This window comes from Pinus tabuliformis, chromosome 8, assembly GCF_031772625.1.
Source record: "Pinus tabuliformis cultivar Carrire ecotype Pingquan chromosome 8, CPIR1, whole genome shotgun sequence".
Taxonomy (NCBI): Eukaryota; Viridiplantae; Streptophyta; class Pinopsida; order Pinales; family Pinaceae; genus Pinus; species Pinus tabuliformis.
Genome location: NC_142294.1, coordinates 1,156,444,193 through 1,156,459,038, shown reverse-complemented (window position 1 = coordinate 1,156,459,038; position 14,846 = coordinate 1,156,444,193).

Below are 14,846 nucleotides of genomic sequence, written 5' to 3'. Positions count from 1 at the left end.
AATCTATCTCCTACCTTGAAAAATTTCTTTGTTATGTGTTGATCATGCCTGGCCTTATATTTTCCTATGAATTTTGCAGTGTCTCTTGTACTTTGATATGGGTCGATCTGATCTTATCTATGAATTTTTTCATCCCTCAAGGGATCCCCTGTAAGATATTCCCTCACTCCACCTTGTTGCCCATATCAATATCCAAAGGTGAAGGAGACAAATATCAAAAAAGAGTTTCAAATGGCGACTTACCAGTAGAAGTGTGGACTACTCTATTATAAGAATGTTGTATATATACTAAATTTTCATCCCAGACCTTCGGATGCTTCTGATTATTACCCCTCAAAAGTTTCACCTAAGTCTCGTTGACTACTTGCATTTGCCCATCTCTATGTGGATGGAATGTCGTAGACCTCTTCAACTCAGTGTCCATCTTCTCCCACGATGTAGTCCGAAATGCATTGATAAATCTCATGTCTTTGTCTGAAATCAAACTCCTTGGTATCCCAAAGTCAACCTAGACCTGTCCAAAGAACAAGTTTGTTGCTTATTGGATACTAATGGTATTTTTTGAGGGCATCAAAACACACATCTTGTTCAACTTGTCAACTACCATGAATAGGTATTCATGTCCCTTCATGGTTGTTGGTAAACCTCCCAGAAATTCGATGGAAATGCTTTCCCAAGGATGATTGACTATAGGTAAGGGATGATATAGACCCTATTTCCTATTACTGGGCTTTCTCATACAACAAAGCATGCATCCTCTTATGAACCTAGTTATATGTTCTTTCATCTTGGGCCAATACACATAGCTTTGCAAGTTGGCCACAATATTCCCTACACCAAATTTCCCTACAACCTTGGAGGCATCAGCCTCTCTAATCAACTTCAATCGCTCACTTTTACGAGCACATAGCTTATCTAGCTTGTAACCCATCTTGGAGATCATAGTCAATAATGTTGTTGCCATCAAGCAAATGGCTTTGACTCAACAACTGTTGAAACACCTTCTTGAAGTCCTCATCCTTTGAAAATGCCTCTTTGTATGCATTATGGGTGAATGGTTCCATGTGCAACAAAGTTCTCAAAGTTGTGATATTTGATGTGGGTGGCCTTGAAATCATGTCAACCAACTTGTTTGTGTTGCCCTTCTTGTACTTAATCACTAAATGAAATTATTGTAGAAATCACATCCACTTATAATGCTTGGTTTGTTGCAACTTACTCTAGACCCGCAAGTAATGTAGTTGTTGGTGATTTGTGTGGATCAATGTCTCCATTCGCATCAGATAGTGCTTCCACTTCTTCACAACTTGCACCAGGCATAGAGCTCCTTGTTGTAGGTAGGTTAGTTAAGAACTGCACCATGAAATACTTTAGAATGGTAGCATATAACACCTTCCTCCTTGCATCAAGACTGCTCCCATAACACACCCACTCACCTTTATCTCCACTTCGAAGGGTTTTTGTAAGTTTGGTAATGCCAGAATTGGTGCTTGACTAATATTCTTATTTAGCTCCTCAAAGGTCCTTTGTTGACACTTTCCCCACTAGAACCTCTTTCCACTTTCTATGGCACAGAGTGGCATTGTTGTTGTTGAAAATGAGGCTATGAACTTCCTTAGGTATTGTTCTGCTCCAATGAAAATCCTAAGCTCAAAAACATTAATAGGCACTGGCCATTTCATGATGGCCTCCATCTTGGCAGGATTTATCCTAATCTCTCCTCCACCTATCACATACCCCAAATACACCAAAGGCTGTTGTGCAAAATCACACTTCTTGAGATTTGCTAGCAGTTGGTGCTTCTTTAATGTCACCAAGACCTGCATCAAATGTGAGATGTTCTCCTCCCAGGTAGCACTATATACCTGTATATCATCCAAATATACAATGACAAATGAATCTATAAAAGGGCACAATATATCATCCATTGTCCTCATAAATGTAGTTAGTGTATTGCATAGGCAAAATGGCATGATTGCGCACTCATACAAACCTTGTCTAGTTTTAAAGGGGGTTTTTCCAAATATGTTGTTCTTTGACTCGAACTTGGTGATGTCTAGATTTTAAGTCCAACTTGGTGAAGTACTTCGTTGTTGTAATTGATCCAACAAATATCTATCCTCGACAGGGGGTACCTATTCTTGAGCGTGAATGTGTCCAATGCCCTGTAATCAATACACATCGACCAAGTCCCATCCTTCTTTGGCACAATGATGATGGGTGAACCATGTGGTCATGTACTCAGTTGAATGATAACCTATTCCAGTAGTTGCTGCAATTGTTTCTTCACCTCACTTGATTTTATAACAAACTGCCTGTAGAAACCAATATTTGGCAATGTGGAGTTTGACAATAGTTGGATCTTGTGCTCCACTTCCCTCTTGGGTGGTAACCCTTTAGGCTCTAGGAACACATCCTTATATGCCTTTAGCAACTCTTCCAGTTTTTGTTTTGTTCTTAGTACAACCTTCCAAGGATGCCTTACCTCTTATAGACTCTTCTATAGACTTATTTTCTCTTAAAAACAATAAAACATACTTCTTTTTTAAATTGATCAATTTCTTAGATTGGTTGGAACTGATGAAGTAATTTTTTTACTTTCTTTTGTGCACATTGATGGTAAATGATTTTCCATCGTTGATGAGACGAACTGGTTGGCTCTCCACATGAATATTACATCTCGCATGTACATGTAGGGACTTCCAAACACCACTCTGCATACATCAAGGGGAACCACATCTAGTTCTACTTCATCAACAAAATCAACACTAATAACAAATCTATTTTTGACTTGTTTTGTTACCTTTAACTCTCCATTCTTATTTACCCATCCCAATCTATATAGGCTTGGATGATCACAAACTTCCAATCCCAATTTTTTCACTAGCTTTGTTGCGATGAGATTCGCCTGCTATCCTCAGTCAAATAGAGCATCAACCTTTGTCTTCTTGACCTGTATCTTTATGTGGAAGAGTTTGGTCATTCCTTTCTCTTCCTATTGTTGAAGGCTACTCAAATTCACCTCCTTCTGCACTAACATACAAACAATCTTCTCATCCACGTCCAAGGTGATTTAAAATTGGTTACATGAATCAGTGTGTTATGCAACCAACTCACAAAACAGAAGAAAAGATATTTCAACGACTTACAAATTATCCTCTTCGAGGGGGATGCCTCCTTTACATTACATAAATGAACAATTCTTGGATGATACAAATGATAATACTTCCTTGGTATATATAGGAGTCTAAGTGGTCACAATATAATAAGAGCCTACGTAACAATAATAATGTAGGGGCACACCAATAAAAATAGTGAGCTTCTATGGGGCACAACAATAAAAATAGGAGCTACACTAACAATAACAATAAGGGGGATACATTAGTATTATAGGGACCTAACATGACCCTCTCCTTCAAAAAAGTGTTGTCCTCAACGCTTGAGTAGTTTCAGATGCTTCTGTATAAAATTATCATCCTCCCATGTGGAATATTTAGCGGGTAAGTTCTTCCATTTAATAAGATACTCTGAAATTAATTGATTTTGTAACTATCGGGTTCTTGTTTCTGTCACTGCTTCAGGCACAAATATAATTTTTCCTTCTTCATCAAGTTCTAGAAAAATTGTTTGAACTGAGAGCTTGTCACTAATAACCTTCTTAAAGCATGAAACATGGAAAATTGGGTGTACTCAAGAAGATGCAAGAAACTCCAATTTGTATGCCATAGTACAAATCTTTTGCAAGACTGTGTAAGGACCATAGTACTTAGGTGATAATTTATTATACTTCTTAGCTTGATTGAGGGACTTTTGATTTGGGGTAGCATTGGATGTGCTCTAGCCATGAAAATTAGTGGAGAGGCTAAAGCACATGAGATCTCCAAGACCCAGAAATGGTTTGGGCAGATTCTAACCAGTTTGAGAGATATTAAAATAATTAATATTTTTAATGGAGTTCCTAAGTCTAAACTTAGGAAAAATAAAATATTAATGGGTATTAATATAAAACTGGGTTAGAAGGTTCCAAAAGTCATGGATCAAGCCAAATATAATCTTAGCCGTTGATTAGAGATTTAATCTCGGTCATTGATGGACCAACGAGAAAAGTATAAGAGGAGGCTTGAGGGTCAGTTGGAGAATACACCACAGTGACCAGTCATTCAATTTTTTAGAGCGGGGTTTGCTAAGAGAAATCGAATCAGTGATCAGTAGTGAGGGGTAGTGAATGCATAGCAGAGAGGCAGAGTTAGTACCAGAAAGATAGTGCAGAGCCCAGAGAGGTTGACACAGAGGTAGCTGCGTGCTACGCAGAGGTAGTTGGGAGCTACACATAGCCAAGAGAGAGAGGCCAGCGTGGGTGACGCAGAGCCTTCAGTAGGTGTGCAAAGGCTAGCAGAGATGATGCAAGGCCAAGAGGCAGCACTGGGAAGATTTTCGTGCGGCAGACTAGGTGTTGGTGAGTCGGGAAGGGTGACATAGTCCCTATCAGAGTGATGCAGAGTAGTGGAAGTTGCAATTGTTGTTGTGGGATCATTCATCCAGTGATTAATCAGCCAGAATATCTATATCCGAGGAGAGGTACTACTACTGAGGGCATTCTCTATTGGGTGATCCATTTCTGGCACCCTAGTTGTATTCTTAAAACTACATAATAATAAAACCCTCTTAATAGTTGCACCAGTTTTCCCGCATTGGATTTTTTCGGGGACATTGGTCCAAAAATAACGGTCTCACTTATGTGCTTGTTTTCTTTTAGTTGATGATCTATAGATGTTGATACTATACTTGTGTTTATTTTCAATATTTACATGGTAAATAACTTGTTAAGTAATTAAACAAGTAGGAAGAAATAAACCAGATAATACAAGAAGAATTTCTGATGGTTTAGAAATAGAAATTCCAACAGGGACATTTGTTTATATGGTTGTAGTCGTAAGAATACCTAGTCTCCTACATCAAAACTTCTTTAATTGCAATGTTGATTTTCTTGTGGTTTCATTTGATTATAAGGCAAAGTGAGGTTATCCTTTAAGAGTTGGAGAACTTGTTGTTGATGCTCGATGTGATCTTACACTGCTTGAACCTTGGAATTTTCTCTTAAAGAAGATTTGATGGATGGTGGATGATATCCATAAAGTGCCATAAATGGGTTCATTTTTGTTGTAGAATGGAAGGAAGTGTTATACCACCATTCAGCTAGAGGTAACCACTTGACCCATTTTTTTGTTTATTAGATACAAAGCAACGAATATATCCTTCCAAAGATTTGTTCACTATCTCAATTTGTCTGTCAGATTGAGGATGATAAGGTGAGCTATGAGCTAATAGAGAACCAAGACAATAAAATAATTCTGTCCAAAAATTTCCAGTGAAAATGGCATATCTGTCACTTACAATAATCTTTGGGTTTCCATGTATCTTTTGAATTGTTTCCATAAATGCAGTAACAATTGTACTAGCTTTAAAAGGATGAAATAATGCACAAAAGTGTGCATATTTGGTAAGTCTACCAACTACCACCATGATGACACTCTTTCCTTCATACTTGGGTAAACCTATGATAAAATCCATTCAGACCTCCTCCCAACGTTGACTTGGAATGGATAAAGGTTGTAATAGACCCTGGGTCTTAATTGTCTCAACTGTTTTTTTTTTGGTAAACCAAACATTCTGCCACAAACTTCTGAATATTAGATTTAAGGCCATCCCAAAAAAAATATTTCTTGACCCTGTGGTAAGTTTTTAAAAATCTTGAGTGCCCTCCTAAGGGGGAGGTGTGCAATTCCAAAAGAATCTTTTGTTTGAGTTGGGAATTCTTACAAAGATATAAGCGATATGTGTACCATGATGAATCATTTTTCAAGCTGAATGTATCAGATGCACTATGATCTTGCTGCAATTCTTGAATGAGTGTCCACACCTCTCCGTCATTCTTCTATTCATCCCTTGCTTTGGTTATCGAATCAAGTTGGATAATATAAATGGCACAAAGCAATGCTTCCACATACTCATCCTTTCTTGAGAGTGCATCCGCAACAACATTTTGCTTCCCTTTTTTGTAGATGATTTCAAAATCATATCCCAACATCTTTATGACCCATTTTTGCTACTCTTCTGAAGATAATCTTTGCTCCAAAAAGTATTTAAGAGTATCATGATCTATTTTTATCTTGAAGTGTCTTCCCATTAGGTAAGGTCGTCATTGCTTTAGTGCATGTAGTATTGCCAACTTTTCCTTATCATAAATAGGTTTGTGTAAATACTTTCTTTTGATTGGACAACTTTCAAAAGCAATGGGTCTTCCTTATTGCATTAAAACAACATTAATGCCATTTCCTAAGGCATCACATTCAATAATAAAGGTTTTTGTGAAGTCTGGCGTAGCTAAAATTGGTGCTTGGCACATTGCCTCTTTAAGATGTTTAAAGGCCTTAGTTTCTTTTGGATTCCAAGAAAATGCATATTTCTTCAGCGATGTTGTTAGAGGTGTTGTTATTCTCCCGTAATTCTTAACAAACTTGCTATAATACCCTGTCAACTCGAGAAATCCTCGAAGATTCTTTATGGTTGTGGGGATTTTCCATTCCTTCATGTCTTTAATTTTGTTAGGTTTTACCTTAACACCCTCATGAGATACAATATGACCCAAATATTCCACCTCTTGTACTCCAAAGAAACATTTGGAGGTTTTTGCATATAATTGTTTCTCCTCGAATAGTTTGAGCACCCTGTCAACATGTTGAACATGATCCTTCCAAGACTTGTTGTATATTAGTATATCGCCAAAAAACACTAATATAAATTTTTTAAGGAAGGGTTTGAAAATGGAATTCATCAAACCTTGAAATGTGGAAGGTGCATTAGTAAGGTCAAAAGGCATGACTAAAAATTCATAATGATCCTCATGATTTCTAAATTTCATTTTCAGAATGTCTTCCGTCTTCATTCTAATTTGATGATATCTTGAATGAAGATCCAACTTGGTGAAGTAAATTGGTCAATGCAATTCATCCAACGATTCATCAAAGACAAGAATGGGAAAATTATCTTTAATATTAAGCTTGTTGAGCTCCCTATAATTCAGACACACACACCATGATCAATCCTTCTTGTGCACCAATACTATTGGAGCAGAGAAAAAACTTTGACCAGGTTGAATTATAATAGCCTCTAGCATTTCTGCAACCATACATTCAATTGGGCATAGGGATATCTGTAAGACCTGATGTTTGGAGGAACACTTCCTGGAATCAAATGAATAGCATGATCATGATCACAAATCGGTGGGAGGCCTTTGGGAGTCTCAAATACCTTGGAATGATTGGCCAAGACTTTTTGGAGATCTCGAGACATAGTTGATTTCAATGTTTGAACCTCTAGTGAGCATAATTGTGCAATTACGCCCCATTTTTATTTCTTCGGAAGATTTTCCATGCCATTAGAGTTGATTATCTTTCTTGGGTTCCCTGTGATACCCCTTAATTCAACTTCATTTCCTTCCCCAAAAAAAATCAAGAAAAGTTCTTGAAAATTAAAAGCTATAGTCCCCAAATATTGTAACCATTGGACACCTAGTACAATATTAGCACCACCCATTGGAATGGAAAGAAATGGACTATTCAATACATATTCCCCCATGGTTAGCTTGATATTATGGCACTTTCCAGAGCAATTTATAGTTCCTCCATTTGCAACCATCACTTGACACTCTAGTGCTAGATATATGAATCAATTCAATTCTTTGGCTATCTTACAATGAATAAAATTATGGGTACTACATGAATCAATCAATACTATTACCTTTTTCTTCTTAATATATCATTATATCTTGAGAGTTTTAGGAGTGGTAATTCCTCACAATGCATTACAAGATATTGTCAGATTCATTTCTTCTTTCTCCGGGGTTGGTTCCTAGTGTATATCCTCCTCTTTTGATGTTTCTTGTTCCTTTTCTTCCTCCTCTTCACAAATTAACATAAAATAATTTCTTCTCATAAAATTTACAACCTTTAGTGTATTTGCTATCACAACTATAAAAATTAGTGTATTTTCTATCACAATTGTAACAAAACCCTTTTTCTCTTTTTTCCTTCAATTGTTGTGGTGTCAACCTTGTATGTTGTGGAAGTATAATAGTAGCAACACTTCCATCTTTATAATTGTGAGCAGTAGAATTCTTTGTTGTCGTAATTTTGATTTCAAATTTTCTTGCCACCTTGAATGACTTCTCCAATGAATCAAGTTCCCAAAGGTGAACCTCATGTTACATGTTATCCTTTAAAATCTCTATGAAGACATCAATCATATGCTCCTCTATAATATCATTTACCTTGATATTCAATCTTTGGAATTCCTCAATGTGCTCCATCATTGAACCCTTTTGTTTGAGATTTATCAATTGCCTAAAGAAGGTATTTGTTAAGAAACAATCTCACAAAAAGATAGAAAAGATAGATCAACGACTTCAAAATCAGCCTCTTCGAGGGGGCAACCTCCTTTACATTACACAAATGAACAATTCTTAGATGATACAAATGACAAAACCTCCTTTATATATATAGGGGTCTAAGGGGTCACAATATAATCAAAGTCGCCATAACAATAATAATATAAGGGCACAACAATAACAATAATGGGCTTCTATGGGGCACAATAATAACAATATGGGAACAATAGGGGCACAACAATAACAATAAGGGCTACAATGACAATAGTAATGGGGGAATCACTAGTATTATAAGGACCTAACATACCCCTCTCCTTCAAAAAAGTGTTTTCCTCAATGCTTGAGTAGTTCTGGATGCTTTTGTATAAAATTCTCATCCTCCCATGTGGAATCTTCAGCAGGTAAGTTCTTCCACTTGACGAGATATTTTGAAATTGATCGATTTCGTAGCTGTTGAGTTCTTTTTTTTTGTGACTGCTTCAGGTTCCAATATGATTTTTCCTTCCTTGTCAAGTTCTAGAAATATTGTTTGAACTCAGAACTTATCACCAATAACCTTCTTTAAGCATGAAACATGGAAAACCGGGTGTACTCGGGAAGCTTCATGAAGCTCCAATTTGTATGTCATAGTACCAATATTTTGTAACACCTTGTACGGACCATAATACTTTGGTTATAATTTATTATCCTTCTTAGCTTGCTTGAGGGACATTTGTTTATATGGTTGTAGCCATAGAAATACCCAGTCACCTACATCAAAACTTCTTTCGCTGCAATGTTGATCTACCTGTTGTTTCATTCTATTATGTGCCAAAGTTAGGTTATCCTTTAAGAGTTGGAGAACTTGTTTTTTATGCTCGATGTGATCTTCCACTGCTTGAACCTTAGAATTTTCTCTTAAATATGATGTGATGGATGGTGGGTGATATCCATAAAGTGCCATAAATGGGGTCATTTTTGCTGCAGTATGGAAGGAAGTGTAATACCACCATTCAGCCAGAGGCAACCATTTGCCCATTATGTCTATTTATCAGATACAAAGAAATGAAGATATCCATCCAAGCATTTGTTTACTATCTCAATTTGCCCATCAGATTGAGGATTATAAGATGAGCTATGAGATAATTGAGTACCAAGACAAGCAAATATTTATGTCCAAAACTTTCCAGTGAAAATGGGATCTCTGTCGCTTACAATAATCTTTAGGTTTCCATGTAGCTTTTCAATTGTTTTCATAAATGCAGTAGAAAATGTACTAGATTTAAATGGATGAGATAATGCAGAAAAGTGTGCATACTTGGTAAGTCTATCAACTACCACCATGATGACACTCTTTCCTTTGGACTTGGATAAACCTCTGATAAAATCCATTGAAACCTCCTCCCAACATTGACTTGGAATGGATAAAGGTTGTAATAGACCCGGGGTTTTAATTGTTTCAACTTTTTTTTATTGGAAAACCAAACATTCTTCCACAAACTTTTGAATATCAAATTTAAGGCCATCCCAAAAAAATTCCTTCTTAACCCTGTGGTAAGTTTTTAAAAATCACGAGTGCCCTCCTAAGGGAGAGGTGTGCAATTCCATAAGAATCTTTTGTTTGAGTTGGGAATTCTGACATAGGTATAAGCGATCTTTGTACCATAACGAATCATTTTTCCAGCTAAATGTATCAGATGTACTGGGATCTTATTGTAGCTTTTGAATGAGTGCCCAAACTTCTTCGCCATTCTTCCATTCATCCCTTGCTTCGGTTATCCAATCCGGTTGGATAATAGAAATGGCACAAAGCAATGCTTCCACATCCTCATCCTTTCTTGAGAGTGGATCTGCCACAACATTTTGCTTCCCTTTTTTGTATATGATTTCAAAGTCATAACCCAACATCTTTGTGACCCATTTTTGCTACTCTTCTGAAGATAATCTTTGTTCTAAAAAGTATTTAAGACTATCACGATCTGTTTTTACCTTGAATTTTAGGTAGGGTCGTCATTTCTTAAGCACATGTAGTATTGCCAACATTTCCTTCTCATAAATAGCTTTATGTAAATACTTTCCTTTGATTGGACGACTTTTGAAATAAATGGGTCTTTCTTCTTGCATTAAAACAACACCCATTCCATTTCCTGAGGCATCACATTCCACAATAAAGGTTTTTGTGAAGTTCGGCATAACTAAGACCGGTGCTTGGCACATTGCCTCTTTAATATGTTCAAAGGCCTTCGTTTCTTCTGAAGTCCATAAAAATGCATATTTCTTCAATAATGTTGTTAGAGGTGCTGCTATTCTCCCATAATTCTTAACAAACTTGCGATAATACCCTGTCAACCCAAGAAATCCCTGTAGATGCTTTATGGATGTGGGGATTTTCCATTCCTTAATGGCTTTCATTTTGCTAGGGTCTACCTTAACACCTTCATGAGATACAATATGACCTAGATATTCCACCTCTTGTACTCCAAAGTAACATTTGGAGCTTTTTGCATATAATTGTTTCTCCTCCAATAGTTTGAGCACCCTGTCAACATGTTGAACATGATCCTTCCAAGACTTGCTATAGATTAGTATATCATCAAAAAATACTAACACAAATTTTCTAAGGAAGGGTTTTAAAATGGAATTCAACAAACCTTGAAATGTAGAAGGTACATTGGTAAGGCCAAAAGGCATGACCAAAAATTCATAATGAGCCTCATGAATTCTTAATGTTGTTTTTGGAATGTCTTCAATCTTCATTCTGATTTGATGATATGCTGAATGAAGATCCAACTTAGTGAAGTAAATTGATCCATGCAATTCATCCAATAGTTCATCAATGACAGGAATGGGAAATTTATCTTTAATAGCGAGCTTGTTGAGCTCTCTATAATCCAGACACATGCGCCATGATCCATCCTTCTTGTGCCCAACACTACTGGAGCAGAGAAAGAACTTTGACTAGGTTGAATTATACCAGCCTCTAGCATTTATGCAACTATAGGTTCAATTTCACTCTTTTGGGTATAGGGATATCAATAAGGCCTGATGTTTGGAGGAGCACTTCCTTGAATCAAATGAATAGCAAGATCATGATCACGAATAGGTGGGAGACCTTTGGGAGTCTCAAATACCTTGGAATGATTCTCCAAGACTTTTTTGAGATTTGGAGAAATAGATGATTTTGATGTGGGAACCTCCAACGAACATAATTGTGCAATTACTCCTCGTTGTTCTTTCTTTAGAAGCTTTGTCATTCCATTAGAGTTGATTATCTTTCTTGGTTTCCCTGCGATACATCTTAATTCAACCTCCTTTCCTTCTAGAGAAAATTTCATGAAAAGTTCTTGAAAATTAAAAGCTATTGTACCCAAGGGTTGTAGCCATTGGACTCCTAGTACAACATCAGCACCACCCATTGGAATGGAAAGCATTGGGCTATTCAATAGATATTATCCCATGGATAGTTTGATATTATGGAACTTTCTGGAGCAATTTATGGTTCCTCCACTTGCAACCATCACTTGACACTCTAGTGTTGGATATGGGAAGCAACTCAATTCCTTGGCTATCTTACAATGAATAAAATTATGGGTACTTCCCGAATCAATCAACACTATTACCTTTTTCTTCTTGATATGTCCTTCTATCTTGATAGTTTGAGGAGTGGTAATTCTAGCCAATGCATTACAAGATATGGTAGGATTCATTTCTTCTTTCTCTAGGGTTTGTTCCTGGTGTATATCCTCTTCTTTTGACGTTTCTTGTTCCTTTTCTTCCTCCTCTTCACAATCTATGTAAAATAATTTCTTCTCAGCACACTTATGAACTTTAGTGTATTTGTTATCACAACTGTAACAAAGCCCTTTTTCTTTTTTTTCTTCTAATTGTTGGGGTGTCAACCTTGTAGTTTGTGGAAGGATAGGGGAACAACACTTCCATCCTTATAGTTGTGAGTGGTAGGCTTCCTTCTTGCCATAATTTTGCTTTCCATTTTTCTTGCCAACCTGAACGCCTTCTCCAATGAGTCAAGTTCCCAAAGGCGAACCTCATGTTGGATGTTATCCTTTAAATTCCCTATGCACATCAATCCTATGCTCCTCTGGAATATCTTTTATCCTTACATTCAATTTTTGGAAGTCCTCAATGTGCTCCATCATTGAACCCTTTTGTTTGAGTTTTATCAATTGGCTTAAACAAGTGTTGCTTTTTGTATCCTCATAATGTGTTATCATTTCTTCCGTAAAAATTGCCCAAGTGACAATTTGTTTACGAGAGAAAAGCCATCGATACCATACAAACTGATTTGGTTCCAAATATAAAGTTGCTATTTGTACCTTTTGTGTGTTTTGCACATTATGGAGATCGAAATATTGCTCCATCTGTAGTATCCATGTTATAGGATCCTTACCATCAAACTTCCTCATATCGATCTTTGGAACATGATGGGTGTTCAATCCAACGTTAGAGTCTATGAAATCATGATTAACATTTCTTTTGTTCTCATCATGAGTTTCCTTTACTACCCTTTCACCATTAGTAAGCATTTCTTGTAGCAACTTAGTCAAATCTATCTTCAAATCTTCCATGTCGCCTTTCTTAGTCAAATCTATCTTCAAATCTTCCATGCCGCCTTTCAGTTTTTCTATACCATCCATCTTAGCATACATGCCATCCATCTTAGCTTCCACGCCATTCATCTTAGCTTCCACGCCTTTCTTTAAACCATCAATCTTAGCTTTTGTTACCTTTTGTGAGAGTGAAATTTGTTGCACTTGGTCTCGTAATTTTGATATATCATGTTGCATTTCTTCCTCTTCTTCATGAGTCATGCTAGAGCTTTATGGTTTTTTACTAGGTGTTTCCATTTTCTTTCTTCGGGGCATCAATTAATGATAATTATGCTTCACTATTCCCTTTGAACTTCAAACTAATTTTTCAACCCAAACTTATGCAAAAATTTAAAAAGACTACACACCTTTTTTCGCTTTGTAGAAGCTCGATATTGAATATGTTGTATCTCTGTAATTGCGGATCTCCAAGGTTTTAAATTTCTTCCTATGGTATCCCTCTGAGTCCTCTTTCCAATGCCACCAGTCTTATCAAAATTGGATTATCCAAGAAAGAGTTATGCCCAATCTCCTAAGATGACCTGATTATATCATTTTTCAGTAGAGCGAACTTGTACGACATTCCACGTGTCACTGTTTCAACCTTCAGATATAAAAAAGATTCACAGAAAACTACAATCTGTCCTCTTTCTATAACATTTTACGAAATTTCAATCTGATGCTCAGAGAGAAAGTTATGATGATTTTCTCAATGTCACCTGTTTGGAATGTAATTTGGGAGTCTGCAAAAACCCTAACTTTCTCAGATCATATCTCCAAAAAGATAGAAAGAAAAGATATGAAATTCGGACCTGAGGTTCATACTGATTTTGGCTCAAATGGGTTTTTTAGTTTCTGAAACTTTGTAGAGGAAAAGTTATAGCGAAAATTCCACGATGACCTGTTTGGAGCAGCGAAACCCTAGAATCCAAAGCTCTGATAGCAAATGTTAAGAAACCAGCTCACAAAAAAGATAGAAAAGATAGATCAATGACTTCATAATTAGCCTCTTAGAGGGGGAAACTTCCTTTACATTACACAAATGAACAATTCTTGGATGATACAAATGACAAAACCTCCTTTCTATATATAGCAGTCTAAGGGGTCACAATATAATCAAAGCCGACATAACAATAATAATATAAGGGCGCAACAACAACAATAGTGGCCTTCTATGGGGCACAATACTAACAATATGGGGACAATAGGGGCACAACAATGACAATAGTAACGGGGGAATCACTAGTATTACAGTGACCTAACAGTATTTCTCTTTGTATCCTCATAATGTGCTACCAATTATTCTGCAAAAATTGTCCAAGTGACAATTGATTTACGAGGACAAAACCATCAATACCACACAAACTGATTTTGTTATAAATATAAAGATGCAATGCGTACCTTTTGTGTGTTCGACACATCATGTAGATCAAATAATTTATCCATCTGTAGTATCCATGTTATCGGATCCTTTCCATCAAACTTCCTCATATCGATCTTTGGAATTTGGTTAGTCTTCAACCCACTATGGGAGTCTCTAAAATCATCATTTGTATTCCTTTTATCCTCATCATCGTTTTCGTAGAGTACCTTGTCACGACTAGGAAACATTGCTTGTAGCAACTTTGTCAAACCTTCCAGGTCCTTTTTCATTTTTGTTTTAAAACCATCCTTCAAACCTTCCATCTTGACATTCATCATTGCTTCCATGTCAGATTTCAAACCATCCATCTTAGCTTCTAGTTCATTTTTGGTTACTCTTTGCGAGAGTGAAATTTGTTGCACTTGGTCTCATAATTTTGATATATCATGCT